We start from the raw sequence: 27,354 nt of genomic DNA on the forward strand, positions 1-27,354 counted from the left end.
AAAGGATTATCGTCACTGAAATGCACACTGCACAGAATTAGTCTGAAGGTTCAAGGTTGAAGAAGACATGGAATTTTAGTGATGTGCTTTACCCTTGTCTTGCTTGTCCTGTTTCTTAAGCATTGATGTATTTCTTAATGAGTGATTTATAATTGAGCGTGTTTTTAATGACACTCTGTCTTTGTTATGCTGGCTGCCTCTGTAGCTCTTAACATAATATTCAATTTAGCCTGTGGCCTCACCTTCTGGAGTGCATTTAAGGAATGCGGCATTCAGTATGCACAAAAGAAGCGGTATCACGTTGCACAAATAAAGCAGGTGAATCTATTAAAAAGGTAACTGCATATTTACAGCAGTCAAGATTCAGTAGTACTCAATGTGTTTTTTTTAATTCATGATGCTTATCTTTAGTTTGCTAAGTCTCCTCCATGTCTTAAAGCCACTTTCATTTTCTGCCTTAGACATCTCTCCCCTCTCCATCCTTGTGGTGTTTATCCTGCTCTCCATCTCTCCTCCCCTTTCCTTTACTCTCTCTCATTTTCCCTTATTTCCCTCTGTACCTTTCTCTTTTCCTCCTGTTTCCCCCTCTCCCTCTCCCTCTCCCCCGCCCCCCTCCCTCTCTGTGTTCTGAACTCTGCTGCCCCTCATTAAGAAAGGGAGCCTCTGCCCCCATTGGCTGGTCTGGGGGTGAGGAATATCACATAATTATGAAGCAGAGATGGCGTTACACTCATCAGAAATTATAGATGAGTCTCCAGGCGCCAAGTCAGACAGAAGGAGAGGGAGACGGGTGACATGGATCGGGCAGGGGTGGGGGGGTAGGGTTACAGGTAGAGAGGTCAGGTGGAGGGCAGAGACAGGGCCATCCCAGAGCAGTGTTGCCCCTCCCACCCCAAAACCTCTTACCCAGAGGCATCATCCCTTTTAAAGCCTAAGGGTTCTGTCTGGGTGTGGGTGGTTCAACAGCCAGAGCTCCTATAATGTCTTCACTGTTTTCCTGCCTTTTAACCTCAGAGGAAGGGTTTCATTAGATTGCTTAGAACCTATTTGTCAGTTTCCTGGTGCATTTCAAACGGGACGGGGGCTAGATGAAGATTAGAAATAAAGATCAATGGATGCATAAACATAATATGTATTATTATGTATTATTAATAATGTATTATCATATTCTCACTGTCAGAATGACTTATTAATACTGTTGAAACAAATGAATAACAAGATCTGTAAATTTGATTCAATGGTGATTTTTTTTTCCAAATCAAGCAATGGGTCCTGAGAATAAAGTTTCTCTTGGGCCTTCATCTGTAGTTCTGGATGAAAATGTGCTGTCAGTGTGAATACACCTCAATTGTTAAAAAAGTTGCAAACAGCACCCTGTTCTGAATTCTAGCTGTTTGTGACCTGCTGTCCTACTCTGCTTAATGCCAAGAAGTGTTTGATTAGCCCTAACTGGCTACTAACCGCTAAAGATGTAGATTTTCAGATGGTGATATATGCTAAAACAAGCATACTCAGCGCAGTGCACTACCTGAACTGGCTTATTATTTATTGTAATAATTCCGCCCTACCTGACAATGGTTTTCACCAAAGACTTCACTCTGACAACGTAGGCCACACAAATGCCCCTTTTCCCAAAAAAAACATGCTTTTACAGCTCAAAAAGAGGGAAAGCCTTTATGTGTGCGCCCTCCTACTTGCAGTGTTTTTGTAAATAGATTCTATGTCTAAGCAATGATAGCATGTCAGCTTGTTTTGTTATATATGGTTAGAGAATAGGGCTAATGTGGGCTAGCTGATCTGGGATCAGCTCTTGGGAAAATATTGAGAACTTATTGAGAAATATTGAGCACTGTAGGGTTTAGGGATGGCTGAGGAACCAGGAAATGCCATGTTTATTCTCACATGTGTAAAAACTTCTCAGACAGAATAATTGGAAAGAGATGGCCAGGCATGAGTGAGAGAGAGAGGTGGAGAGACATAGACCAGAGAAAGAGAGAGAGAGAGAGAGAGAGAGAGAGAGAGAGAGAGACCCCACCCACCCCCCCATCCCCCGACCCTCACATGCCTTCCCATACCATGCCTTCCAGCCAGTAGCCCAGTTTCCACGCCGCCTATTTTCCGACGTGACACGTGTCGTCAGCCGCCACGACTGATAGCTGTCACCCGCGCCGAGCGATGCATTATTTAGGGCGGGGTGCGGAACCCAAGATCCCTCGGTGGGGGACTCACTCTCACCCTCCACGTTAATTGCCCGGCACTCTAATTTCCCCCAATCAAGGACTCGCTGATCGGAGTTCCTGTATGAGGTCAGATGTGAAGAACTGGAAGGTTTGGATGCAGGGTCAGCTGACAGTATATGGCAGTGTTGTGTTTTTGAAGAGGCTCTCCTAGGCCAGAGGATGCTTTTGTGCACACACAGTGGCACCTCAGAGATACTAAGCTTAGAGTTACAGAATGACCGGTGTAGTGAACAGGCATGTAACCAGAAGTAGCATGCACATTTAAGCCTTTTCAAACCCTTCATTATTATGCTTTCAAAATGTGGACTTTAGATGGGCCTTGTCTTAGCACTATTGCTATAGAATTTGAAAAATGAAATGAAACTATTCACAGAAGAGCACAAAGATAACAGGGTCACAGAAAATGATATGTATTGTTTGGTAAGTAAAAAATAACAAGATGTTACTTTGAGATGCTTATAAGTAGTTTGATTGTTCTTTATTAATTTAAACGGAGGTTTATAGATATGACATGAGAGAAGGCTACAGTACTGTAATGAATGATTCCAATCAATAAAGGATTAAAATGGCTGTACCATCACTTTTACAAACATTACAGGGTTCGGGACTAGCTTGATTCCTCGTGTGTTTGTGTTTGAAGTTCAACTGTACTTCCCAGCCTTTCTAGCGTAGCCCATAACCACCTTTAGCCTTGCGCAGTCAGGAAGGCCTTTAAAATCAGAAATGTGTTTGTTTAATGACCTCCAGCCCTGACTCGAACACACACACACACACACACGCACACACACACACGCATAGACACACCATGTACGTTTACATACACCCCTCCACCTTCAAGGCTGTTGGGCAGTGCATGAGTGATGTGTCCCCAGGGGGGTGATATTTTATAGTTTGTGTCCATCAGTGCTATGGCCTGGGGCGGCGGGGTTGACAGTAAGTGCTCTCAACATCAGTGACACTGATTCATCTGAGCCGTGACACAGATGAGAGGAGGAGGGGTGGAGGTGGAGGCGCAAGGGGGACGAGGGGAGTGAGGGGAACAAGGAAACAGAGAGAAAACTTACAGGGGTGGTTGTGGTCATGTATCTGAACATGGGCAACACAGAGAGCCAGTTCTGCACAGGCTTTCAAAGTGTGTGTGCGTGTGCGTGTGTGTGCGCATGTGTGCATGTGTGCACGCGCGTGTGAGTGTGTGTGTGTGTGTGTGTGCGCATGTGTGCACGCATGTGTGAGTGTGTGTGTGTGTGCGTGCGTGTGTGTGCGCATGCACATGTGTGCATGTGTGCACGCGTGTGTGAGTGTGTGTGTGCGCGTGTGTGTGTGCTCTCACAACACAGTCATTCGGGAACTGAAATTATGCTTTATTTTATTCTGTTAAGTGTATGCCATTACCCATACCATGGGAAAGCACAGAGCTGAAGTATTAGCTGGAAGTGTATATGCAATTGGCCATTGTTGAGGCAAAAGCCAACGGATAATAAGGATTTGAATCTTGGCCACCAGGGTCCGAATTGTAAGCAGTAAAATGTGTCACCTCACCCTGACAATCCTATTTTTTCACGTGGGTCCACTCTCATTTTTTCTTGTCAGCGAAAGGTAATTTGCCATATTGTGATTCAGTCAGAAAGCTCAGCAGCGAGGCGCCTGATAGGTTGCCCCTTTCCCCCTCGCCCCCCCTCCCCCCAGCCCGCCCCAGTCTGTCCCGCTGCCCCCATCACTATACACAGGGGCTGAAAGAGGCACCCCTCCACCCCCCCCCCATCTCCAGCCCAACCTGGCTGCTAAATTAGATAAGCGAGGCTGTGCGGCAGCGCTCCTGATTAATAAAAGATGCGCCGGTCCCCAGGGTGGCCTTTTTGAAGGGCCCGGGGACCAGGGACAGACAATGGCATCTGCACTCGGCACAATGGACAGGAAACAGGAACGGCAAGTCATCAGAATACAACATCACAAGAGCCACGTCTTTGTAGCCCATACGTGCGGTACGCATGCCTTGTAACGGCATGGAATTTTAAAAAGGAAATCTAATATATTAGTAATTTAACACACATCCATGTATAGATGCGTTGTCTGATATTCTGACTGTCTGCTGTTTTCCAGTTTTGGCTTCTGAATTGCACTGCATAATTATCCACCCATAATGCTTTTTCATTTTTGCATGAAGGCACTCGGTCTAGGACATAGCCTTTGGAAACGGAGTTATCTTCGCATTTTTTGCATTTGATAGTTTTTGTACTGCAGAATGCTTTTTTGAAGTGACATGGCTGCAAATGAAAAGAGATGATGAAAGGTCAATTTATATCTTATTTTGTAGAATAATATGTAAATGTGTGTGTATAGCTGCATCACACAAGCACGTTTTCATCTTTTGCGGTCACCATTGAGCATGATGCTTTCGAGTGGAAGCAGGCATATTGCGGGGAGCTGTGGAGGTTGCGGATGTTGTCATGCAGACAGCCTCTGTAGGTTACTGCATGTCGTCCTTTCACTCTACTCCTCATCAAACTCATCCTACAGTAATGGCTTTTGTTACTGTGAAGATTTTTTTTTTCTTCTTTTCCTTGTGTTTACAAGATAGATAACCTAGTTCTCGTTGCCAAAGGAGAAAAAAAGAGTACAAGAATTATACTGTCTTTATGTGAGTGCTTACCAAAGGGAACATTACATTAATCACATTTGGTATTTACAACTTGAGTGAAGCGTAAAGGAAACATTACATCAAGATATTTTTCTGGTGAACCATTGCATTGATGCTTACAAAGTAGGCTGAGAGACAGACAGACAGACAGACAGACAAGCTGGGATTTCCAGTCACAGACCCAAATACACAAATTCATTCAAGTAGAGATAACACCCCATCCCCCACCCTACGCTGTTCCTGTGCTGCTTGCACTGATTGCGGCATGGTTCAGGGACATGGGGGTGTCTGTCTTTAAAGAACCCCCACCCCCTGTTGTGACAGAACAAAAGTGGGGCGCTTCTAATTTTCTGCAAGATGATAGCAGTCATATTAAAGTGAGAAAGGTCAGAGGTCAGCTTGGAAGGTTGTGATTGGCTGTGCACAGTCTGCTATGACATTTCTGTCTTCCGTAAATAAATTGAACCTTTCAAGTACATTTTGTCAAACAGGAAATTGGAGCGAGCACAATTCAGTTAATTCAGCATAGGGGTCCTGTATATTCATGCTAGATCAGTTTAATTGATCCACTGAATATATCTTCCATGATATTTCACAGCTAAGTTCACATTTCTTCAGCTCAATAATGTACATTTTACAGTTTTTTCCCCCAGAATGTTCCCTTTGTTTTGTCTATATCTTACTAATTCATGTCTAGAATGCATGCATGTGCATATAAATGTGTTTACACACACACATATATATATATATATATACTGTATATACATACACACATAATATGTATCAGCACAGAAAATGGAAGGGGCAAGTGATTACTGAACAAATAAATCAATTATCAATTCCATAATGTTGCACTGTTGTGTAGTGCTAAGACGCATTGTACAGTGTATAATGCGAATGTGCAACACTATGGAATTGATTTAATTGTTTTGTAAATACTTGCCCCTTCCATTTTCTGTGCTGACCTGTAGATATGCCACATGGATAGTCTGCTCTTATTTTTTCAATTTGTGCTATTTGTGATGTGACCTTTAAAGGTTGCTCTGACATCCCTGTATATCATATTTTACAATAATTTGTTAGTGTATTCTGAGTGGCAACAACAACAACGACCATCATCATCCCCATCATAACTATATAGAGATAAAAAATCAAAGTATTTTATTTAATGGGACAAAATCGGTTGCATAAAATGAATACGGTTTACAAGTATGATCCTGCAGTGCAAAAGAAAAAACACATGATCAAAGGCAACTTCTTCTGTACCTCCACATTATCCTGACTTGCACGAAACTGCTTTGTGTGGAAAGAAAGCTGTCCTTACATCACATAAGTTGTAATTCCAGCCCCAAAAAATCCTCCAGGTCCCGTAGGCAAGCATTTCACTGGTTTCCATTCCCAAATTTGCACATTGATTTTATCACCTCCATCGCCACCCTCCTCCCCTCATAGATTTTGTATATAGATAGAGGTTTTTGTTAAAACTTATCTTGTTCACAGAAGACAGACTGAGATGCAAACACACACGCATGCACGCACACACTTAGGCACACACACACACACTCACAAGCACACACACATCTAATCCATCAACCTGGTTATGAATGTGCAAACCCTTCACAGTGTATTGCAGACGTTTTACTGACATGCATGGCTAGAAAATATTTACTGAAACAGGACTGAAATTTCCTCTTTCTCCTTGTACATACTAATACTAATACTGTAGCTTATTCTTCTGCCTAGTTGGCTTTGCAGAGGTTAGGTCAGAATAGTGTTCACTGTGAACTGTGTTCTTGGCTAGAAATAGCTGTACAAAATAAGTATCGTACCTTACTGAACCTGTGTTCAGCAGTTGTCTATGACCATGAAATGCACTTTTTGTACATCGCTTTGGATAAAAGCGTCTGCCAAGTAAATGTAATGTAATGTAATGTAACATACGTAGGAACCACACAGCTGAAAGGTCTTGAAAAAAGTGATGACCCTAAGCACCTTTCATTGTAGAATAATTTTTAAAAAAGTAATTAATAAGATTAACATACATAGCCTAAAGTATGTATAAAGAGAATGTGCATTTTTCTATACTGGTATTTCTTTAAATAGATGATTTAAAGAAAAGTATATAAATAGACAAGTTTCAGGATTTCAGCAAACATGTAGGTCCCGGCCTCAACATCCAACATTCAAAGTCCAAAATCTTCTTAAAAAATAAAAAAATTGGATGATCTCAATCGATGATCATCCAATTTTTCAGTCTAAAGCTGGACCACTGTAGTTTAATAGCAAATGAAATCTGTTTTTTTAAATTTTTTAAATGTATTTAAGAAGTACCTCACTTTGGAGGATCGTGTCACGATTCGAAAAGCTGTCCTTCTCCGATCCTTACATTCCCCCGCTCTTGCTGAATCACTGGTGGCCTGTCACTCACGGCGCGAGTCAGGCGGGGTGGGCCTTGTTTTGGGCCTGGAGGTAATTACGGCGCATTAGAGCACGGCAAAATAAATTTGCAACGCTGCTAATTGTGTGATCGCAAAAACAATAACTCAGCGTGTGCCCAGGGGGCATGGGAGGGGACGGGAGCCGGGGGCGCCGGGGAGGGTGGGCAGGGGAGCTGGCGCCGGGCCAGAGGATGACACCATTGCCATCAGTCGACTCCTGCCACCACGCACATCGCCAGCAAGCTTCGCCTCCTCCCATTCGGAAGCACACGCCCCATTCTGAGGCTCAGTCTCCACCGCCAATGGCCCGGGACACTCCCCCCCCCCCCCCCCCCCCGCCCCCCGAAGAATACATCGCTGCATTAATGTACATTAATAAATAATTACACAATTTGGATAGGCTTGCTCTGCCTTTTGGAAGTAAAGCAAGTGAAGTGTCCCGAGCTGGTGTGCTTTTCATTTTGCCCTGACCTGCTGCGGACTGCATGGTTTGAAAAGGGCCATACCTAATCAGATTCTCTGCCCTGTCTGACGAGAGCAAGGGCTGTGAAATCCGCTATAAAAAGAGCAATATCTCTTTGTAGGCCCTCGTTGGCTGCACCCCGGGGCGCGCGGCGCTCCCGCCTCGGCCCACTTCCTGTACCCCCACTGTTAGAGCGCTCTGATTCTGTTTGTTTCCAGAGGCAGAGAAACTGACGCCGCTGTCTGTGTCACGCCTCCTCACAGGGTCAGTTCCGCTGCGCCAGGAGGACGTTTGAACGCTGACGGAAGGCTCTCCCCCGGCTCCACCGGTACGTTAGACTGCTTCGCTCCTGGACAAAACTCCTGTAGATTCTGGCTGCTGGATTGTTTATTTATTTATTTTTTTTTTATACAGCGAAGGAACCCTAACACTGATTTTTTTGGGTTTGCAAACCATTTTTTGTCACTTTATTTTCATCCATGGTTTATATTTGATTATCTGTTTTTTTAAATTGAAATGTTCCAGTTCGACAGGAGGATATATAGTCTAAGGAACATCAGCCTTTAACACAAATACTGCAAACTCACCTCCTAAACCCCAATTCTGTCATTCACAAAAACATATCAACTGAGGGATGATGAATTATTATTATTATTATTATTATTAGTAGTAGTAGTAGTAGTAGTAGTAGTATTATTAGGATTATTATTATTAGTATTATTATTATTATTGTTGTTTCTTTAACTGTTTGTGCAGCGGCATGCAGACACGTGAGTGCTTCTGTGCAGGAAGGTTAAACAAAGAGTGTGTGAAGTGATGAGGAGTCTTAGCGCACCAGGATATTGCTGCCGCAATCGAATTAGATCTCAGAGGCCCAGTGATCAGCCCCCTCCCCCTCCATTGCTCCATGTTCAGCATAATCACTGATTTCATGCATGCATTTACACAAACAGCACACACTGACACATGCGCCGGCCTTGTTCTCCTAGCCCACTCCTCCCCCCCTTCTCCATATCCCCTTTCTTTCTCTCTCCTTCTCCTTATCAGTCTCTCTCTCTCTCTCTCTCCTTCTGTTTGTCAGTCTCTCTCTCTCTCTCTCCCTCTGTTTGCCAGTTTCTTTCTCTCTCTCTCTCTCTCTCTACAACAGTATCATTACCACCAGTTATTCTGATGTAAACTTCCGATATAAACAATGGATATGATTCCCAGCTGCTGACATCCAAATAATTTTAACAGCTTTCTGAGCCTAAACAATCCAGCCCGAAGTGACTTCTGCACAGTTGGCCTCTGTTTTATTATTCAGGGTATAAGTGGAGTGCAACACAATGGCTTTTAACATTCCCTGCTATTGTCCGCCCTCAAAATAAGCTTGTTTGACAAAGAAAGCAGTCCATTGGTGCTGACGTTATTAAAGCCGCTTTTATTGTAGAGATTTGCTGGTACTCGCCTCTCCGCCCTTCATAAATATCAGTAAAAAGTGAAGCAGAATGAAAATATTGGAATATCAAAACGCTGCTGATTGCATTAAGTATGAAACATTAATTTATTGTTTCATTCTTTACAGCACATAATTACTGAAGTTCACCCAGCTTCTCAGTAATGCTGGCATTGCTTTTCAGTTAGGTGCAAGGTCTACACTGAGTGCCTTGTATTTACAGACATTCATCCTGCAGTAGAAATGCAGTTTGTAAATGCCCATACAACCTTAACTGTAACTTTTTTTAGGACCACTGCACAATGATAGAAAAGAGTGCATTCCCCTCTACTCTTATCCTGTTGTATGTCTGTTTCAGGTTTTTTATTTAATGAACTAGTTGAGTTGCTTTGGTCTGTAATATTGTGAAAAGGTCAAATTGCAAGGTTTGCACAGACTCATTGTGTGTGTATATTCGCATGTGTGTGTGCTTTTGTCTGTCTGTCCGTTTGTATGTATATTCTGCGTTATTGGAGGCTACCCATCAGCTCTGCAGAAGCTCAACGTGGTTTAAGCAGTGACCACACAAAGAATGTATTTGACCGGCTGTATTTCGAGTGACCCATGGTCCAGCGCTTGGTTTCACCTTAAAAAAAGAATCACTAAAAAGCAGCCTGTTCAGTTCTCCTTCTGTCACAACACCTTTATTCTTACACCCCGTTTTTTGAAATTGTCTTCAGCACAGCAACAGGGGCGCATTTGTTATTTTTTTTCCCTTGAAGTCTCCATGTTGATCCCTCTGGGTCATGTGATTTGTGCAAGGCTGCTAGTCCCCTCATCCAGGGTGGTGCTGTGGTGTTCGTTACGGCTGTAAATCCTGTGTGATGCATTGTGGGATTTGTCATTGTCACCAGACAGCATAGAAACAAAGCCTCTTGCCGTGGTCCTCCCTCCTGTTCTCGTATCCACTCCACTGGCGTGACCCAGCACCCTCTGAACCCATTCAGAAGTACCTTTGTGACAAAGGTGAATTCATTCCACAATGAGAAATGGGAATTAATTCCTCCAGTATCTGTGTCCAGCAAACTCCACTTTTAAGGACAAGAAAGCGTCAAGAAAAAAAAGTGTAGTCCCAGATTTAAACATGTCTCGGACCGTCCTTGTTCCCACTGTTGCCAACAGAACATCCAACAGAGTTTTTCCTTCTGTTTTTCTGTATTCCCTTTCAGACATGCTATCCCATGCTGATTCTGCTGATCTCAGAATCTCAGAAATGTTGTCTTGTCACCAGGAACCCTGTTGTCTGTAGTAGTCACCATTTTCAGGGTCTAATATTCAGCATCCCGTTATCTTTGGCTACCCTGAGTTCCTGGGCCCCTGACCTGCCTCACAGCCGAGGAGAAGATTCCGGAGATATGAGCACTACCTACTGTTCTCTAGCTGTCACAAGCTTTAATCCATAGCACACATATTCTTACTGTGCCCAGTGTACAAACAGTGTAGTACATGCAATATGTAAACATACTGTGCATACAAAGTAACAGGCCAGCACAGGTAGATACAAAACAGTTTTACCACTGACAAGCAAACGGCAGTCACCTGCTACCTGACCCCCCCCCCCCCCCCCACCTCCTCCTTCTGTAAAACGCAAACACATGCACCTGACCTGACCCAGTGCAACCTACCTTAGGCACAGTGCGCTCCCCTTTCTATTGTGGAGATTTGTGTTGGAATCCTTGCAACTCTCACTCCTAGTGTCTGGTTCTTCCTCCATCTGTCACTTCTCTGGGAATCGCACACACACACACACACACACACGTGCGCGCACACACACGCACACACAAACACACATGCGCTAATAGCTGCAGAATTCCTCTCGTTAGTCGCCCCCCCCTCCCCGCCTCCTAACGAGAAACCGATTGCATTGCTGTTCCCCCACGTTCCCAGTGGCCTCGCTTCTTCCCTCCGCATCTCCACCTCCTTCTCTCCGTCTGTATCTCTGAGATCCCCTTCTTTTCCCTTCCACCTCTTCTCCCTCTCTCCGTGGTTGCAGCCTCTCTCTTCTCTCTCTTCTCTCTCTCTCTTTCTCCCTTTCTTCCTCCTCTCTGCAGCCTCTTTTCTTTTGCTCCTCCCATCTCTGAGCTGCAGGCTGTTCTGGGTTTTAGACGGATCGCTCACACAATGGTTGATCAATACCGGTATTGATCCGCTGGCAAAATGTTTATAAATTCATCCCGGGCAGCTCTCTCCGTAGCGCTGGGGAGACGGGGAGAGGCTGGCGGAGTCGGGGACCAGTGCCATTCGGGCACGGCGAAGGAGGCAGGGTGGCCCCTGATTGGTTCCCCCGTCTGCCCGCCTTGGCAGAGGGAAGCGTGGCACGGAGAGGCTCCGTCTGCCTTCGTCATTGTTCCCTGCGCTTCCCGGCTCTCTCGGCGAAACTTTCCGCGCGGCAAGCCTCGCCGTTTAACCTTTTCGCTGCCAGACGCTGGCTGCCAGCCAAACGGCAACACCACCCCCTCCCGCCCCCGCCCCCGCCCCGCGTCCCAGAGCGAAAGCTCAATTTGCATAAATTAGCGAGACGCAGGCAGTGCCAGTCTCTTAACGAGTGCCTGTCACTCGGTCTGCTCTCCTCCACCTCCGTACGCACGCGCGGCTGGCTGCGCCCGCTACGCCTGGCCGCCTGGCCTCGGCGTGCCGGCCGCTGGCCCCGCCCACCGGGGTTCCTCTGGAACCCACCTTCACCCGGTGACAAGGGCTCTCCTGTGCGTGAGGACTTCCGTGAAGGAGGAGCCAGGAGATAACCATTGTGCCGTTGGTCTCGTTGCCCTGTGTAGGAGTTCTTTCGGATCTGATGACTCGATGCGGTGACCTTGCCAGACACACTCAGCGCTCATCAAGAGATGCATATTGTGGTCTACATTCACTCTGTGAAGCAGCGCTTTCCTGTATAACATGTGTTAACATCACTGCGTAGTATAAATGGCCATTGACACTGGTAGGGTGTGAATGGGCATGTAGTGGCTGTAGAGTGTGAAGACCAACAGCGCTCTTGAACTTGATTCTGTGATGTGGCATGAGAGATTGAGCTTTTAGCAGCACAAACAAGCAGCTATTTTACTAGGACTTTAACTAGAAGGCAGACTTAACCTAAACATTGAGCTCTCACAAGCTGAGTCACGCTAAACCGGTTGGGTGGCGGGGCAGACACGTGTAAAATGTGCTTGAAGTGCGTTCGGTTTCTGCTTTGCAGTAACAGTGCAGGACTTTTCCAGCTGGAGCCCAGCTGGGCCCCAGCTGGGAGCGGCAGGAAGGGCGGGTCCGTCCTGGGCGATCCACCCAAGGCCCCTCCCACTGGAACTTGTGGCTCGACCCTGGCCCCGCCTCCTCTTGGCTCATGGTCCCCAGCTCTTGACGCAGGCCCAAAACCGCACGGTCTGCGGCAGCACCGCGGCGGCGTGTCATCAAGCGAGAGGTTCTCTAATTAACGTTGTGTTTTTAATTAACCGCGGAAGCTACTTGTCCCCTCGCTGATTGCTGGAGGAACACAGAGCTCGTTACTTCTTTTTTTTTTTTTTCGTCCTCAGCAGGCTTTACCCTGAAGCCCTAGATTTTTGGTCCTGAGGAATGGTGTTCCTCCAACCAAGCAGTAAAAGTAAAAAAAAATTTTTTTAGAAAGCCATGATGCATTATACAGGAGGAATGGGCTTGTATTTCAGAAAGTGCTCACAGAGCGTTTAACCGATTGTTTCTCCATTTGTGAGTCTCTTGACTCGCCTGACACAAGTTCCGTTTATTGTCCCAGCGTTCTTCCGAATCCGGTGACGTTTGATCCCCGCGCGCGGCTCATTTTGCGGGTGTCTCCCGGTGCCGCGGCCCCTTGGCCTCCACGAGGACGCGGCCCTCCACTCCAGCGCTGGGGGAACATGGCGGTGAATGGGGAGAAGAGGGGCGTGCGTCTGACCCCGGCCCATTAGCTCCCCGCTCTCGTGTGGAGTGAGTGCGCGCGCGGCTTTTTGGCGGAGTGCTGTGACTGAGAGGATCCCGCTCCCCCCCTCTCTCTCTCGGCGGACGAGCCGCGTAAGAGGGCGCATTATTCCACAAGAGGCCGCGGCTCAGGGCGAACGCTTCACATGGAAATCAATTTCGGCTCAGGCAGCGGAACCAAACAAAGACCCCGCGCCCCTTTCACAGGAGCAACCTTTTTCCTCGTCTCTGATGGGGAATTTCCCCTTCTCCCTTTTCCCTCTCTTCTTTGGGCGACACGTTACTTGCGGTAGCCCGCATTTTGAATGCAGGCCGCGTAGAGCCAACGATTCAACGCGTGTGAAGTTTAAATAGAGCCCAGCAGCTTTAAAAAAAAAAAAAAAAAGTGCCGTTGTGACACAGATGTTACGGCAAATTAGCATTTTGGTCGTACGGTAAAATGTAAATTATAAACGTATTACTATGTGTGTTGCTTTTAACCACCGTGTCAGTGTTGTGATGAGGTTTTCACTCTACATGTGTGTGCTGTGGCAGTGCGTGCGCGCCGGCTGCATTGGCATGTTGGTGCGTATGGAGCAATGCACTGAGGCAGCCTGGGGTTTCGAGCTCCGAGCAGCACTGGGAGGGGAGGCCAGGGGGCCTCACAGCTGCCTTTTCCCGCTCTCTCTGTCTCTTTGCGCCGCGGACGAGAACACAAGTTAATGCATCTCCTGGATCAGCCTCATTCCTTTTTCTGCTTTTATTGATTTCAGCAAGAAATAGAAGCAGGAAGAAAGAAAGGGCCTTTTCAGGAAGAAGTTAAACGGTCAAGTAGCGGAGAGAGAGTGGCTTTCACCACTTATTGACGAGGTGGAAAAATGTCACTATTATGGAGCCCTTTTCAGGAGATAGTGAGCTGATTGGATGTGTGCCCTCAGGTCAGGGCAGAACGCATTCCTACTCCAGCCAAACAAGCCAATATAAAAGGCCAAAGGAATCAGCTGAACAGGCAAAGGTGCTGCTCTATTGGTGTCCTGCCCATTCAAGCCTGAGGTGAAAGATTGGTCACTTGCTGACGGACGTGGATGCACAGTGTCACTCCCAGCCCACAGCCACACCCCCGCCCCACCCCAGCCCAGCCCAGCCCACGCCAGCCCCATGCCCTTCAGCTACACGGACAGTTCTGACCCCTCAGCAGTTTACTACACAAAAAGCCAAAGTTAAACAGCTGTATAAGCAATAAACAAGATGATAATAATAATAATAATAATAATAATAATAATAATAATAATAATAATAATAATAATAATAACATACAGTTTGAACATACACTTTGGAAATGAACGATTACAGGGTTCATATGGTTTAGATGTTTACATGTTGGATATTCAGTGAACTGAATATGAATTGATGTTCTATGATGTTACCTCTTAATTCTTAGCACTATTAATTCTATTAACAAATACACACACACAGACACACACACAAAGAGACAGAGAGGGAGACACTTCCTCTGAGGAGTTCAGTAATGTTGAGATTTTTAGGGAGGTTTCTCCCACTGAGGCCCCTTGCTGGTGGCTGAAGAGAGTGTATGCTGTGGCTCGGGCCAGCCAGGTCCGCTGATCCCACGCTGGGCAGCGCTCGCATATTTGTGCTTTATTTAGGGAAGGGAGGGCCAGATTCTGTCCCTTTGGCAGAGAGAGAACTGTATGCCCCGACTAATGGCCGAGGTTCAAACACAAGTCACACAGCCATTGGGAAGTCTGATGTCAAAGCCGTTAATTAGCCCAGCGCAACATCGGCTGGCTCCACCCACGTACATGGCAGACCTCTGATAAAGGTCAGCATACCACAGAGCAGACAGAGGACTGCTTAATACGAGGTGGAATTGTTTCCTTTCCAAAGTGATTTCGGTTTAACTACAACAATGGCTCACTTGTGTTATAATTGATCCGGTTAGCGACTCATAAGAGTGGGATTCTTTGAGATGGGTACATAAAATATGACGCATGAACAAACTAAACAAAAAAAAAATGATTTGGCCTGTCATCTGCCCCAGCATTTTCAGTGTAGAGCACAATGAACACAGACTTGCACATGCTTATCAAAGCACCTCAGCTCTCCCCCCACACAGGAAATCTATTCACGCTCTCAAACATGGATGGTGCAATTAAGATTCATTCAAATTTGCACCAACATATTCATAAAGGTTAGTAGAATGCAAGTTTACACTTCCTCAGATATAATAACCCTACAACAATTCACTTACATTATAGCAAGGGGAAAACAGACAAAAAGTGTATGCATTAAAATAAGATGCTTTCCTCTAAGCACTTTATTTTATGCATCCTTTAAACACATTTGTTTAAAAAACATTTTCTTTTGGTACGTCTAGAATTTTTTTTTTGGACCACTCCCATGCATGCATTCACCAGAAATTCGCTCACGTTTTCATTTTGAATGCATAATGTATGTAATGAAACAATATTTCTAGGTGGGGGGTGGAGGGCGGCAGGGGGACGAGGGTGTGCAGTGAATCTCAATGTTGGTCCCTCAGGGCCTCCTGTTTCTATTGCGGCAGTGGCAGGGGGTAAATTAATATGAGGGAGGGGGAAGCTTATCACATCGCCCGTGGCTACCCTCCTCCACAGTCTGGACACCGCCACGGAGCCCCCCTGCCCTCCAGGCCCCCCCCCCAGTCATGACGTCCCAGATTTATACGTGCTAATTTGATGACTCTCCCGTTTCACACTTTCTGTTTTGATGTAGAAACGCGGCGGCAGGATTTAGGGATATAGGCCTCTGGTCTGCGGTCGGCAGGCAGTTGGTCATAATTGGCCCGCGCTGACCTGCTGTCATTAAAAATCAGCAGCTCTCGCGAATGTGGAATTACGGTGGTTTGGGAGGATATGCTTCTTAACCTGCCGTAATAATGTGGGATCTGCGAGCTCCAGCCGCACTCCCTCCCTCCTCCTCCTCCTCCTCCTCCTGGGTGTGTCGGTGGGATTTAGTCGGGGGTCGTACAATGGATGGTCTGATGCTCTCAGCGTTGTGATTGGGTGAAAAAATGCCGTCTCACAAGATGGACGCAGCTTCTGAAGGCCGAAATGACCGTGCACCCGGTTGGGTTGCCTCTGAGCAAACTTTTGGTTCTCTCGTCCGCCGACCAATCGGTGTCCTTCAACATTTGTGCAGTTTACGTCATTGCAATCAAAACCTCCCTGTTTTGTTACCGTAGGGGTGTGAACAAACCTGTCTTACCCTGTCTGATTTCAAGAAGGAGCTCCACTCTGCTGTGCTCGTGTACAGTTTGAGAATCATTCAACTTGTGTCATCAATATGCACTTCATGTTCATTCATGATTCTAGCCACACAAACATAACACACAGATTTAACTTTTTGCAGCATTTGTGTAAGTGTTGTTCTGTGGAAAAGTTGGCCAGCAGCTTACTGCTGTCTGCTCAGACTGCACACAGAGTGTCTGAGGTTTTATGGGAAGTGTGATTTAGTGTCCCAGGGTACTGATGCCAAATTTTGAGCCTCTGCTTGGAAGCTGGTTATATGTTGTTGGTTTTCTCACCATCCGACACCCTTATGCTTGGCTGCATCCTGGAGTTTCACCAGCAAAGTCATAATTATCCTCTCACTGTAACACACTGAACATCTTTTCGTTATGGTCATGTTCTCTCTCTCTCTCTCTCTCTCTCTCTCTCTCACTCACTCTGTGTGTGTGTGTGTGTGTGTGTGTGTGTGTCAGGGGTGGGACAATGAGGCTACACAAACAGATGTTGTTGTCTTCTTTTTTCTTGCTTCATGAATGAATGAAAACAGTTGATAACATGCAACATTTGTATTTATGTCAAATTTAATATTTGAAAATGGAAGGTAAGAAGGCTGCATGACATGGCTAAAACTGACTACCATTCTGTTCATATAATGTTCGCAATGAACAATGACTGGAACATAATTTTCATCTTTGATTAATTTTTATGGAATGGAAGACAGAGGATAATATCTTCATTTCCCTGCCTGTTTTTAACCCCCACTGTAAAATGCAGCACTGCTCCTGCTCTTTCTGCTCATAATAAATTATCAGTTACAACTGAGTTTCATCCCTTTCATTAAACTTGAATGGTAAACCCTCCAGAGCAAGTCCAGTGCAGTGGATGTAAAATCATGTGTTGAAGCCTAATGGCTGTGCACATAGACCTTGATTATGGCTGTAAAGAATCAGTACATCAGAAGTGTGTTGTAAAGTGCAGTAAGCCCTTTCAAAAAAAAAAAAAAGAAGAAGCATTATCTAGAAAGCAAATGTGTATTTAGAGATCCTCAGACAAATAAACCTTTTGCGAAACAACATCAAGCCATTACTGAACTTATTTTGCAAATGAAATGAATTCCAGATCTCAGGGGCATATGCATCCCTCTTCCGGAAGCACAAATTAAGTTTTTTTTTTTTTTTTGCCGAACTTCCCAGTGAAACAGGGTGGAAAGTTGAAGCATCTGTGAAAGTTCTGTTTTACTAATCAGATTAGTAAGCAAGGAAATGCTTTTCCTTTTAAGGCATTGGAAAGCCACGGTGCTTTTTATTGCCTGGTCATTAAAAAACACGTAATGCGAACACTTTGGCTGTTGACCGCACACTTTTACTATGATCGTGTCACTTTATAATTGGCTCTTCCATGCCACATGTCCTGACTCTGCCTGGCCTGTGGGCCAGCAGTGTATTCTACAGACAGGATGAGGAATGTGTGAAGCATCTTGTAAACATGAGCTTCTGTTTTCCCACAGGCATGAAAAAAATAGAAACCTTGCTTGTGGGATCCTTAGTGCGTGAGCTCACTGAAGGGGAGGAGGCAGTTTTCCTGCAGTTGCGCTTGTGTAGGATAAGGGTGTCTATAAGTGTTAAAGCTTTTGTTAGAGTGTCAGAGTTAAACATTCTTGGTTCCGAGAACACTGACTGAAAGTATGTAGCTGGGAGGGGCCAAGGTGGAGGTGCTCTGTGTTCAACAGGCCTGCATCTGGCCTATCCACAGTTCATTTGTGTGCCCCCCCCCCCCCCCCAACAAGCTTTCATTGGTACAAACTTCTTTTGTTTTTTGGTTGCGTAATCATTGAAGTTCTATGCAGGTTTTGTGAGGCCCTTCTAGACTCTGTGTTTGTCTCCTCCTCCGTCGTTCACCCCACTCACACCTCCATTGAGGACGCATCCTCAAGAGTTACCAGCAGAATGTGAAGAGGTGAGGTGGTATTGAGAATTGCATTTTTAGCAACATGAATTATTCCACATATATGGTAACAGTAATTTGGCCATGTTATAACAATCTTCTTTTACACTGAGTGCACCCCTTAACATGTGAGAACATGTACGGTACTCAGTAGTGCAGCTATTTTGTGTGTTTCCTCATTCGATATTTAGCTATTTTGAACATATAGTTAGAGCTGCGATGTAAACACGGAATTGTTTGTGGAATAAGTAATATTAGCAGGCCATAGGTCCATTATTGCTTGCTAATACACTTGTAAAGTGAATGACTTTTTCACAAAGTTATCTGTATTAAAATATTAGCCTCTTTAATTTCTCAAATACAACAATATGGATGGCTTTGGATAACTGGTACCCTAATGAGGACAAGTGTCTTTGTTTGCAACTTTATTATCTTTGTTAGTGAAGTTGACTACACGTAGCTAGGTAGCATGCAATTCAGTTCCCAATTGAAATAAATGCTGGTGAATTACCAAGCTAGCTAATTTGAAACCATAAACAGTAACTGCAGCTCCCATAGGGAGAAAGATATTTTGGTTGGAGAACAGCCTTCAATTTGATACAAAAGCTCCCCAACCTCGAGCATCTAGCTGCCTAACATAACTAGCCAGCTAAAAGTAAGTTACTTATAGGTCTCACAGAAAACAGGCCAACTCTGCATCGCTTTTCATCCCCTTGGTGAACTTCAGCTGACACCACAGAGGAAAAGCAAGTTCAAGGATGACATTAGTTATTGAATGAGCCCTGTCACCTTGTCTTTTTGCTTTGCTGTATCTAGGCTTCTTAGCATCCGTCATTGCAGCAGCTAACTAGCAACAAGCACTTCTGGAATCTGATCCCAAACCACAAGCTCTGTAGCCACACCCACCCCTCCACACCCAGAAAGAGTGCCACACTGGTCTTGAACACGTTTTAGAACAACAAATATAGGTAAAAGGTGCAGGAATTTGGTGAAACTAAGTGAAGACATAGATGCCAGTGCATCATAGATATGCATGCTTATTTTATATTTTTAAGGAAAAGTCTGCCAACACTATGCAACAGCATATCATGAGATGCAACCTTTTTTTAAGAAATGTGCACACATGGCCGCACTGTTGGAACCCCCAGAGTTTCTATAGGAATTCAAATGATGTCTGCCCTGAAGAAAGCTCCCAAAGAGGAAAATATCTCCTATGTGTAATTTTCAAATGTGATTCTCTCAGCCTGTGTAATTGTTGTTATATTCATCACAGCTTCCAGTATTTATAGCTCATGTTCTTTGTCATGGTAATTTCATAAATCCCATGCAGTGAGAAGGGGAGCATAAACATGTAAGAAAGATGGAGAGAAACTAGGAAAGAAAGAGAGTCCTCCCACACTCTCTGTTGTGCTGAACTCTGGGTGCTGCCCTTGACTGATTGCTGGTGCAGCAGTGTAGCAGTTAGAGAAGCGGGCTTGTAACTCTGAGGTTGCAGGTTTGATTCGCATCTGAGGCACTACCGTTGTATCCTTCATCGAGGTACATAACCCAAACTGCTTCAGTAAATATGAGCTGTATGAAAGGTTTGTACATGAAGATTGTAAGCTGTCTCTGTAAGACAGCTGTAAGATCAGCCACATGCTAAAAATATGAATGTAAAATAACTACCTTATCCCTAAATCCTTGGTCATGCCTGGTTGCCTTATACTCTGGTAAGTGAATTTACATTGGTGGGTCCATTTTTTGTTCACTACCTGTATGTTTGTGAGAGTGCAACAATATTATTAGGGCTTATATCTTAAGCATATCCTACATGACCAAAAGTATGTGAACACCTGACATCCAAAATCTCATACAAAATTATGGGCATTAATATGGATTTGGTACACCCTTTGCTGCTAAAACAACCTCCACTCTTCTGGGAAGGCTTTATACTAGAAGTTATAGCATTACTGCAGGGATTTGCTTCCATTCAGCCAAAAGAGCATTAGTGAGGTCAGGCACTGATTGGGCAATTAGGCCTGGCTTGCAGTTGGCTTTCCAATTGATCCCAAAAATGCTGGGTGGGGTTGAGGTCAGTGCTCTGTGCAGGCCAGTCAAGTTCTTCCACACCATTCTAAAAAAAAGAAAAAAACATTTCTATATAGACCTCTCTGTGTGCCCATGGGCATTGTCAAGCTGAAACAGGAAAGGACCTTCCCCAAACTGTTGGGGAAGCACATAATCTTTTAAAATGTGATTGTATGCTGTAGCTTTAATAAGAGCTATTTATGTACATATATACAGTTTGTGTGTGTGTTTTTGTGTGTGTGTGTGTGTGTGTGTATGTGTGTGATAATGCTGATCGTAATAAGCTAATGATCTTCTCAGATAATACTTTAAGTTTTTAATGCTTTTGCCTACAGAGTGGTGAGCACATATCTGAAATCAAGCCACATGTGGTACAGTACCATTTTGCAACCAATTGTGGAAGTCTTTGTGCTGGAAGTCTTTGCTTTAACTTCAAGGTAAAATAACAAAGTTATGGGACATGGTGTTATGAACATCTTAGTTGAATATCTCCTACTTCTCTCAGGTTTATTCTCTGTCACTATTTTTTAATTTGTAATATGTTGAACGCTTGGATTACTCCCCTCCCCTCGCAGTGCCACTCTCAGTGTTTGGGTATATATTTAACACCCCCGTGTGAGGGCTGATGGGAGCGCTGGGGAGATGGAAAGGAAAACAAGCGCGCTCTCTCTCCGAGCCCTTTGGAGATGGGACGCTATAAATACCTCCGCGTGGTGAGCCGGTCCCACCGCCCGTGGCATGGGAACCACTCTCCGGCTGACCGGAGGGCCACCACCGCCGGCCCAGTCTGGGAAGATCCCAGCCGGAGGGGGTGGAGCGGGGCGAGGGTGGGGGGCAAGGTGGAGGGCCTTCTCTTCCTAATTGCTCTTTGTTCTGTCTGTCTGGAAAGACTCCCTGTCTAGTTGCCGCTGGATATTTCCAGAAGTTCAGATCTTCATAGTTCAACAACTCAACTCTTTAAATGTGTGTGTGTGTGTGTGTGTGTATATATATATATATATATTCATTTAGTTTGTTTTGCCTGTGAAGATTGTATGAAGCTGTGATTGTCAAAATGTTGAAATAAGCTTTTCTTCTCCAGTTGAAGCTTTGGTTTCTTTCTACCGAAAATTGATTTTGACTTTTCAAAAGGTTTATTCTTCACAGTGCTGTCTAAGTCTTTCAGAGTGAGACAGGTTTAATTCACATATTCTGAGTTGGAGGTAATGGTTTTAAACCGACAAATTAAACATCTATCCTCGGCTTTTCCACTTCCCCGCAGTAAATAGCTTTATGCGCACGCTGGATCTGAGCCTGTTGGTCCTCGTAGATTGTTGGGGTGAAACGGTGCTGGGGGTGTGAGGATAAGAAGGGGCCCCCGCGACGCTAGCAGCCCGCTCTCCAGCCCTCCTGACATCTCGGCTGGTCCCAGCAGCCTGACTGCTTCCGCTGCACAGTTCAGTATTTCACCACTAATGGCGAAGACTGCTTCGTTCCCGCTCAAATCCCACAATGCCCGGCTTCTGTGTTTTGTCTGAATTGTTCTCTCTGTTCTCCCTGTCTTGTCAGAGCTCAACTGATAACTATCACAGCGGTGAGCATCCCAGACAAGGATCACGTTCCAAGTCAGGGCAAATATTTCAATTTAACATGTCCATAGTCCACATCCAAGTCCATTTTGCTAAGCTTTTGGGTTTTCATTTGGGTCTTCATTACCAGTGTTGGAGACCCGAGGCTTTCATTTGGTAGCGCACTAGACCCATCAGTGATGAAAGAGTTAACGCTGTGCCTCTAGGGTTCAACTGTACATTCTTTGTGACATCAAGATTGAGCAACATATCCTTTTGATCCCCATACACTCTTTTCCCTCTTTCAACCGGTTTTCTGCTTCCATCCCTTTTCCTCTCCGTCCCTCGCTTTCCCTCTCCCTCCCTTACAAGGCACACTTGTTATTTTTTCATACAAGGTTCTGTAATTAAGTTTGACATAAGTGCAAGGATTAAATATGCGGTTTGGGATGGGGAGAAAGAGGCTCTGTTACAGTCCCAAGGCCAGCTGCAAAGTGGAACCAGATTGCGACACTTGGTGAAGGAACGCTTGGGTCCCACTGCAGTCAGAAACAACCCACCACCCACCCCCCCCCAAATCTACCCATGAGACTACTTCTGCATCCCCCACCCCCAACTAAACCTTGAATAACCCTTTCATACCCTGCCCCACACCACTGCATCACACATGCACACCATAAGCATTAAGGCCAGAGGAATTCAGTTTAGATTCTGTATGCAATCAGAATCTTGACTGATTATTTTTTGAGATAACTCTCATAGTAAATGTTCTTCCACAGACCTTCCTTACTTCCTCTTGAGCATCATGCCCCTTTTTTCCTCTTCATGAGCATAAAGCTGTGTGCTGTTTCACAAACCATCAAACAATCACTAAGACCACATATAAGGACATAGGTTAAACTCTTGCCACAGAAAGGGAGTGAATGTTTCCAAGGGATTTTCCAGTGATGTAAATTTGAAAAGGTCTCACAGGGGACTTTGAATTTTTAAATAACTCTTTCAAAACACTCTAATCTTAATAAGTCTGAAAAGAAAAATATCTCATCTGCAGAAAAAAAAGGATTAGGAATGAAAAAATTGGCATTCCTCTTTGATGAATTATGTTGAGGAAAATCCCTTCGCAAAAAGTTTCCCTAGTGAACAAAGCATTTTTAAAAATATTTGCTGCTTTTATGCAACACAACTTATCTGTGAAAAACAGAACATACGTTAAAATAAAAACACACAAAAAAATAGGGAAGCACAGCAGATTCATTTCTGAGAAAATGATAAAAAGCAAGTAACACTTTTCACAATCTTCTTAGCTAGTTTTGAAAATCAAACCCAAAGTAGCTTTGCACAAATTAACTGCTGCCACCATTGTGTATTCAAATTTTCATTAGCACTACGGTCATTCGTTTTGCAGTGCTTTCATTAAATGTAAATAAATAAACTGATTACTCCTTGCATTCAAGGAAGAGAGTTATAAAAGTAGTTCTCATGATGAAGGAGTTGCATATAGTATCATGAGCGCATATCACTTGTAAGCTGAAATTCAGCCACGGAAAATCTATAATGCTTTCAGTGCAAATTTTTTTTTTTTTTTTTTTTTTGCTAACATTTCTTAGCCAGGGCGAAAATTACTTTAGTAAGCTAATCTGCGTAAGTATTTATTTGAATTTGATTAATACATCATTGATGATATGTTAATGTAATCCAAATGAAGGCAGCTCTACATTTACTCTGTTAATTACACCAAGGTCTAATTTCCCAGAACACCCATTCTAAGCAGTGGGTTCATTGAAGTGAGCCCCTGGCTAGTTCAAAACCCAAACTCCAAAACAAACATATCCACATGGGGGCCTGCACTTTGCTTTCCTCAAAGCTCCAGCTTCCATTACACTCACACACGCACACAAATATGCACACACACACACACGCATGAGTGCACACATACACAAACACAGACACCCGAAACCTGACAGGGATGAAATTTGCTTTGTTGTTTTTTTTCTGCCCCTCCTTCGTGAGGTATGTGCATGCAAACATGTAGCTGGAGAAGGTTTAGGAATATTATACCATGATAATGAAGATGTGCCATCCCTCCAGATGTCATTTATCACATATGTGTCTCTGTCTCAGGATATGTTTATGCAGAAGAATTGAGTGTGCTTGTGTGTACTGTCATGATTGATTTTTTAATACAACTGATCTCTACAGTTGCTGCTTTATATTCCCTCCAAGTGCAGTCAGCATACACATGTGGCCACCGGTGTTATCTTCTGCATGACAGATAACATCTGGAAAGTCTGTAGTTATCATGGGCAACAAGAACCCTGCCCCTCTCTCCAGCACCTCTTATCCCCGGTTCAGCGCTGGCACACAGCTTTCTGTGATCAACTTCCCATTAACCCCTTCCAGACTGGGGAGTGTCCGCCCAAGCACATGCACACATGCGATCGGTTAGCCGCGTGTCAATCAACGTGATCTGTGAACATCTGCGGGAGTTAGCTCTGCGCGTCTCAGTGCAGGGGTCAGGCCCTCTGGAATCCCTCCTCCCCGCCGCCTCTCGGCTTCCTGGCAGGAGCGCACTTAGCACGGGGCGTCCGGAGCGCACATGTGCACACACGGGGGTACGCCGTGTTCCCTGCGCGGTTCGCAATGGCGTGACGACGATCGCGGACCGCCGCGTCCTCGGCCCGTGAGTCATGTGTGAAGAAGGTGCTAATCCTCGTGGTGCAGACACATCTGCGTGCCGCGTGCTTGCGGCCATTTGGACTCCGTTCCCTTCAGCGCACGGGACGTTAGCATGCAGATGTGTTAAAGTGGAATTTCATACAGCAGTGTATGTTATGTTCCATCTGGGGATGTTCTTTAAAAAAAAAAAAAAGATAAGGTTTTTTTGTGCCATTATGTGCCTTTAAGGTGGGGGGAGAGGGCCAGGGCGGGGAGCGTTTGAGCTGGGTGCCTGGGCTCTCTTACGTGCGGGTTCCTGCACCTGCATGTGTACGTGTGCACGGTACTGAAGAAAGTAAGAGAGCATTTATCTGAGTGTGGCATGTCTTCATCAGTCAGTCTCTGATGTAGAAAGAGCCCACAGGAAGCTCCACAGCTGTTTGTAAACTACAGGAACAGGAAAGGTCATTGCAGTAATACAGTCGTTTTTTTTCCCCCCTCAACGCATTATTATTTCTCCCTGCTCCACAGCGAGATGGTAGCACTGCCCCCTTCTTCAGTGTAGTAGTGCATTTAAATTAGTGTTCTTGCCTGGAGAATAATGGTTAAAGCATAAACCCATTGTGTTCTTTGATAAACCCTGGAAAATGCATGGTATAAGCTCGGGAAAGGCACAGTTAAAGGGCACAATTGGCGTGCAAATCTACCATGGCAAAGTTTTTCTGAGAGCATGCTTGGTGTGCATGGGGGAGTCTGCCAGAGAGAGCCCACTCTTATCTCTGCAAGCAGGGGCTTTGTTTGCAGGGCAGGGAAGTAGAGATTTCCTCTCTGTGTCATCGCATTTATTGGGAGCTCAGCGCAAGGGGACAATAGTGAACTAATCCCGCTTGATTTGGGATTAATATTCAAGCCCCAGAGAAATTAATTCCAGCCAAAGGGGAATGCAGAATATGTCAAAACATCAAAACAAATAATGAAAACAAAACAAATAAATAAATGCCAGTGCACAAACCAAATTTACATTAGATGTGTGCTTTTTTTAAAAACTGGTATATTATTTTCAACGGGGCGTACAGACATATTTCATGTTAATCTTCATAATGGTTTCTTTTTAAAAAGGAAAGGGAGGAAAACAGTTGAAGAGCTGCATGTTGTTGTTGGCTATTCTGTTCCCTAAGCTGTGGTTTAAGATGTGGATTTGAATATTTACAATGGAGAATAATAGAGGTTATAAAAATAACTCCAGAGAAAATCCTGTCTCCTGCCCAACCGTTCGTTACTGGGTTAAGTACTGCTTCCTCACTTCAAAGGGTCTTCAGAATGTTCTGCAGTAATCTGAGTCATGTATCAGACTTCAGCTCCAGGACGTGGCCAGTGTAAAAGATAGAGACCCTGAAGATCAGTCTCAAAATTAATGTCTCACCTTGTTATTCGCACTGAATAAATAAGTGGTTATTGTTCAAGTCAGAATTTTATTGGCAGGCAGAAAGTTCTAGAGTCAGATTTGAGTTGGTAGTGACACTGCTCTGTGATTCATCAGAGATTTGGAATGGAACAAAGAACTGAGAATTTGAAACAGAGAATATTCTGGAGTTTGTGCTAAATTGGCTTGATCGTGGGTAAGCTCCCATGAGTAAAGTCATGACTTGAAGAGCTACAAAGCCTGGAGAATGTTCCATAATTACTGAAAATCTGGTACGGAAGACATTATATGATCCACGATTCGTTGCTCGAGATTTAGTGGTGTAAGTGCAGGACCAAGTGGTCTGGAGAGTTATCTCCAGTTTGAGTGTCAACACCCGAGCTGGTGCCTCCCCTTTCCAGCCCCTGTTTCGGGGCAGTCGTGTGGTAATCACAGAGGAGCCTTCTGCTCTTAGCAGTATGTGATCTGCCTGCTGCTTCACTTCATTCCTGGAGGTCTCTTGGAGCTAATGCCTGGGCTGCTTTATTGGGGTGACCCAGTTAACCTGGTGTCAGTTAATGCCTGGGCTCTGCCTCTTTTCAGAATGTTGCGCCCCCCCCCCCCCCCCCCCAGCTCCCAGACCCCCACGCCTGAGGCTCGCACACACTCCACCATCTCAGAGCCAAGCAGCATTTTACCCTCTAATCCAGCAGCAGGGGTTTGGGTTTGTGTTGATTTCTTTTGTGTCTCAGGGAACCTTTATGGTCTTCAAGGAGGAGGTGCAGATCCTCAGACCAGCGATAAGGACTGATGTAATCCTCTGGAGTAAACTCCGTCTTTTGTATATGGTTCCAAACTATGAAAGGTCTGCTTATTTTAATCCTCAAATCTCCACCTCACAGGCGCAAGGTCCTCTGCTTTATAAACTTTATTAAAATATAATCTGCCAGTTAATTCTTCAGGAGGAGCCTTTTATGGCCTCTCCAGTCCTATTAAAAATTGTTATGAGAGTGTATACTGAATAATTTTCCATATAGTAGTTTAAATAGTGCCAATCATGTTGTCAGCTTTTCAAAAAATATATACAGTAGTGGAGAGTTTGGTTCCCCAGTGATGTAGCATGGCACCTATGTTATCCTTTTCACACAGACCCAAAGCCAATATCATATGGTTTTAGTGCCGCAATGGACAATCCACACTGGCAGGAATGGTGATGGGCCGCCTTTATCACGCTTGCATAATGGACATTTACTGTTGCTACCGAAGGTTTCTTTCATAATCAATTAGTTAGGCTTA

The 27,354-nt window shown here is 44.7% G+C and overlaps 1 protein-coding gene across 3 annotated transcripts in view; it reads left to right on the plus strand.

Moving 5' to 3' along the window:
* The window catches only part of zfhx3 (zinc finger homeobox 3), a 231,430-nt gene that overhangs the window by 31,809 nt on the left and 172,267 nt on the right, over window positions 1–27,354 (plus strand). For 2 of the 3 annotated variants that reach the window (XM_035396651.1, XM_035396656.1), the window contains exon 4: window positions 8,043–8,107. The exons of the other annotated variant lie outside the window; for it this stretch is intronic. The gene's annotated coding sequence lies outside the window, so the exon portion shown is untranslated. The remainder of the gene's footprint in view (window positions 1–8,042; window positions 8,108–27,354) is intronic. 3 annotated transcript variants of the gene reach the window in all.

Source organism: Anguilla anguilla, chromosome 16 (genome assembly GCF_013347855.1).
Source record: "Anguilla anguilla isolate fAngAng1 chromosome 16, fAngAng1.pri, whole genome shotgun sequence".
In the NCBI taxonomy this organism is placed as follows: domain Eukaryota; kingdom Metazoa; phylum Chordata; class Actinopteri; order Anguilliformes; family Anguillidae; genus Anguilla; species Anguilla anguilla.